At 39.3% G+C, this 5,000-nt stretch overlaps 1 protein-coding gene across 2 annotated transcripts in view; it reads right to left on the bottom strand.

The window, feature by feature from the left end:
* LOC137976442 (NLR family CARD domain-containing protein 3-like) overlaps positions 1-5,000 on the bottom strand; it is a 405,642-nt gene that overhangs the window by 268,317 nt on the left and 132,325 nt on the right. The gene's annotated exons all lie outside the window — the stretch shown is intronic.

Genomic DNA, 5,000 nt, shown 5'->3' with positions numbered 1-5,000 from the left:
TGTGGTATTTTCTGCCTTTGTGAATTATAATATCATGTTGTGTATTGAATTTTCGAGCTTAAGGTTCAAATGTGATATGGGAGAAGTTTTTTAGTATTGCTCTGTAAGCAGGAAGGGTTCACAGGCCTGTTGGAAGCGTGCTTGAGTTTCAACAAAATGAGCCCCAAAATCGGTGAAAACTTGTGACGCAGATGAATAATAAAGTAGCTGCTATTTCCAAAATGATGGAATTACCTGGTGATAAATAACGTCGTACGCGTCTTGGAGAGTAAATTTTGACTTTGCATAAACAAGAGTTGGGCGATTGTCATCTTTGTTTTGACTTCGTTCATTTCATTGTCAAACTTTATAACACTTGACAGAAAAAGAAACTTACAAAAACCCGGTATCTTGCCATCATTTGACACAGACGCTTCACTGTTTGGCGAGTAAACATGCCGCGGTAACTTAATCACGGCGCCCGCTGAATTCCGGCCATGTCACTTTCGATCTTGCAATTCCTGCAATTTACTTGAACGTAGCAAAAATCTCCCAAAATGTTTGTCGCTGATCGTAACTTTTTATATTCTATATTCACGGTTCAAAATTAATGTTGTTTTCATGTCGTAAATATTTTATTCTCGATCGACCGTCCGGGAAACTTCCTTCTGCTCTTTCTGAAAACTGTGTATCAATATTTATTTGCTTTTTCATCAATATTTGTTTTGCATAAAGCAAGCTAACAGAATCTGTACCTTGCTGAGTTCGCATTTGTTAGCGTTAATAGTATTTTCGGTCAGATGTTTCTGTTTTTTATGAGGAGTTTATTGTTTTGGTCTCCCATCCCAACACTAACCCCGCGAAACAGGGCTTGACTTCAGTGAAGTTTATTATTACAAAGTTTTCGGATGCTCATAGGGCACACTTGTGGTGAAAAGAAGTTGTGAGGGAACTTGAAAATTATCAACATGTCAGCCCAGAAGCCAATGTTTCTCGCTTCTCTTTTATTTGTTATTCTTCAGAGACTGGAATGCTGTATTTCAATACCACACAATTCAGTGCCTTCTGATTTTCTGTAGCACGTACCACAGGCAAGCCAGTGTATGCTTCACAGAAGCATCTAGTCTTTATATCAAATTGTGTATCTGAATTTAATCTAATTCATTCGCTTTGGTTTAAAAGTAGTTATTTCTTCATTTATGACAATGATACGTTCTTCCACCATAATTTAACTAGCATCCATGTATCCTTTGAAACATGGCAGATGCAAAGTCTGTAAAAAGGATAACTTTGTTCCTATGACGTCACTACATCATGAGTTATCATGAGAATCATTACACAAATAACCACAGTTTTCAAAGTTGTTCTAGCTAAAGAAAATGGTCTTGACGATGAAATGATATATGAAATAGATCATATATGAACTGCGGATATAAAATCAAATGAAGCTATGATCCTCGCAGTTATGAACGCAATTTTTGTAATTGCGTGGAGAAGCCTGAAAAATTCATGACTTCAACGGGGTTTGAACCCGGGACGTTGCGATACCGGTGCGAAGCTCTAATCAACTGAGTTATGAAGCCACTGACGTTGGGTTCTTATGTTCCCGTGAGGAACATTAGAACCCACAAATGACCAGCTCCCAACGTCAGTGGCTTCATAGTTCAATCTCTTACCTCATGATCTCTTGTTTAAAACGTATTCAGGTCACTTATGCTAAGGCTTTTAACACTGTCAATGTGAAGATTTCCTTCCTATAGTCTGAACTCTGAACTTGACACCTCCTAATATATTTAACCGATTCATCCATCAAACTGATATTCATCCTTACGAGACAAGATTATCGCAAAGAGGAAATTATTTTCTTAAACGTTCGAGAATAGGTATTCAAAAAAGATTTTTCTCAAGAATTGCTGTTAAAATTTGGAATAGCTTAATATACTGTGAAGTGCACCAAATGTCAAAATCCAACTTCAAAAATAATGTTAACGATATCCTCTTCCAAAGACTACTAAAATATGATGACTACATTGATGTTTCGATAATATTGCCAATTAAATTTTGACTCCTCAGTTTAGTATGTTATGTAGTTAGTCATTTATTTATTCAGGAGGACATCCTTTACAAGGTTATTTATGCAAGTAACCATAGATCTTGACAATAAATTTGACAGTTACTTGTTAAAATACAATATGGTTAAGCTACGGTAATACGGGCAACAAAAACGTCCAATTTGTCTCGCATCATTGCTGCGAAACTAGTCGAAAAGCAATGCTGCGCGTTTTACATTCCACGCACAACCTGTCTCGCAACGAAAAAACAATTGTGTTGCAAGTTGCTGCAGCGTGTCTACTTTCTGCAACAAAATCAACACATTTTTTTTGGTTGCGAGATAGGTTGTGCGTGGGATGTAAAACGCGCAACATCACTTTTTGACTAGTTTCGCAAGAATGATATTGCGAGACAAGTTGGACGTTTGCGTTGCTCGTATTACTGTAGCTTTAGTCTTACGAAGCTCGTTTCATCCCGACCAAGGGACTCATCAGAGACCTTTCTGCTTTGTGCAAACTCGTTGGGCATCACACCTAAAGTCTCATTCGCTAACAAAATGATGACAGCAATCCTATCTCATAAGGATTCCAAACCACACAAATTCACCGATTCAAATTCTATGATGCGTTTTAAACGTTGGGATTAAAACAACACGGCAGCTGTATTTGAAAGTCAATAGCTTCGAAAAGAGTCTATATTTAATCTCTCTTCTTGTATCCTTTATCGTCTTTCCCTGTCCTTTTAAAAACACAATGCCACTGATACACCGCACGCAGAAGACAAACGTTTGCAATTACTTCCAACTTCAGGTCGATTCATCGCCACTAAATGTACTCTCAATAACGCTGCGCCAAATATTTTCCCAGTTTTCCGACCAAGCATTATTCTTGGCGGAAAAACCTTACGGACATTATTCTTTTTCAAGCTTTGTATTTGTGAAATACTTTTCTTCAATGTTTTTGACAATAGTGATTGAACTATAAACTGTAAAAATGCAAAAACGTTAAGGATGCAATCGGATTTGAACGGGGAAACTTTGGGCAGCTTCTGCAAGTACCGGAGGAGAACAAAAGAAACAAAAGACAGAAAACAAAACTACTCCAAATAAAGACTAATCCCAAGTGACCCAAGACACGATGGTTTCCGGTACCTGCAGAAGGACCCAAACTTTGGTGTTCTTGTAATAATCTGCGTAAAGAGCATAGAGTTTATGTGAATCTGGAATTGAAAAGTATTTTTGCTTACTTACAGTCAATTGTCACACAAACCCACAAATGATCGATGAGCCAGAACTCGCAAATACCAAGCAAACCGATAACTGACTTACCTTGTAACTAAATCGATATTCCATATGCTTGCGGTCTAAGGACCACGTCTACATCAATATTTCTGTCAGCTTCCCATTCTCGTCACCAGAGCCCCGGCCTCAGTCATGCACAAAAGAGAAAAGCTCTGGGGTCGAGATTGGCAGTTTTCGCCATGTTGTTTTCACTGAGGCACATTCCTTAAATTCCTCAGGTTTGTGAAAATGTACCATTCCCTGTTATTGGAACAAGTTTGTTATTGGTGGAAATGAGACAATGTATATGACGTCAGGAACAAGATTTCCTTCGAAGTAAATCAGACGGGAAGGAGTAGAGTGCGTGACACGAGCGACCTGGAACCGCCTGAGAGGCTAACTAAACTATGGCTCAAACGTAACATTTAGCGCCGTTGAATGGAGCGTCTTTGTGTAGAAATTGCAATTCATTTTTTACGTCCATGGTTACTAAACAATTGGTCTGGCATTGTAAGGATGCATAGGGGAATTTTCCTGTATGAGTGTGACCGACATATTCACGACCCGCATGAAGGCATGTGACACACGGGGAATGCGTGTTTCGCAGTTTCGTTGGTAACAGTAGTAACTGGAGGTCAGTTTTAGCGGGTAACGAGGAAAATATGAATATGACCCAATATGGATATTTCTGCTGCGCGCGCCATCGTCAACTCACATTCCCATTCTGTTGCTAAATCAGGCTATTGTGCAATTAGAAGGGACTGGGGTAAAGTAAAAAATTGTCGTCAGTTTTCATGTTTGAAAAAGAAGACCGTTGTGTACGCAGTCAATTCGTCACATCGTATCTTTTATAATTCCGCTTCGGAATCTGTAATCACCTTTGGAAAAAAGACATCGACGAATCTCAATAAATGAGGAGACGACTACACAAGAGAAAAAGGCACAGAATTTGCGCACGTTGTCTGGTTCTATTGATCCGGTCCGAGTTTTGTCAATCCGGTCCGGGTTTTGCCAACGGCCTAAAAACTAACCTTAGGCCTAGGGTTAGCCAAATTGAGGGTTTTGGTTACTTTCCAAAAGGTAAAACAATGACGTGCAACGAGTTACCTGTGGAATGTGACCTGTGTTTTAGATCCGCCGTATTTGAATTAACTGTTACTGCCAAAAGATTGAATATAATTCTTCATAGACCTCATTCATTTCAACGATCTCACCATAGCTGCCTGATTTGCGACCCCAAATGACCAAGAGAATACAAAGAATGAACTATGTAATTCAATACCTTTCGTGAGAAAACCAAAGGAAAAACAACTGTCAGGAGTTAAAGTACAACTAGACCCTCCGTGAGGGTATACTGGGTTGCCTGTTGTACGTGCACCGTTCCAGACAATTTTTTTCAAGTTGGGGGTCATTAAGACCATTTAAGGGGTCACCGAGATGTCATACCAGCCGAGGCCCTTTGGCTCACACGTCCTCACACATTCGTACGACCAAACAGATCTGTCCTTGCGTAATATGTAGCTCTAACAGTGCACGATATTGTTTTGGTATTGTCTATCATTGTAGTGTCATGGTAGAAGTCTTGGGTAAATAGCCTGAGAAGACATGCGGTTACTAGCAAAGTACTGAACCCAGAAAGATTGAAGAAAATAATTGGGAAGTGAGAAACATTGGCTTCTGGGCTGACATG

This window comes from Montipora foliosa, chromosome 11, assembly GCF_036669935.1.
Source record: "Montipora foliosa isolate CH-2021 chromosome 11, ASM3666993v2, whole genome shotgun sequence".
Lineage (NCBI taxonomy): Eukaryota > Metazoa > Cnidaria > Anthozoa > Scleractinia > Acroporidae > Montipora > Montipora foliosa.
The sequence above is the reverse complement of the archived record's forward strand: the minus strand, read 5'-3'. Positions and strand labels throughout refer to the sequence as shown.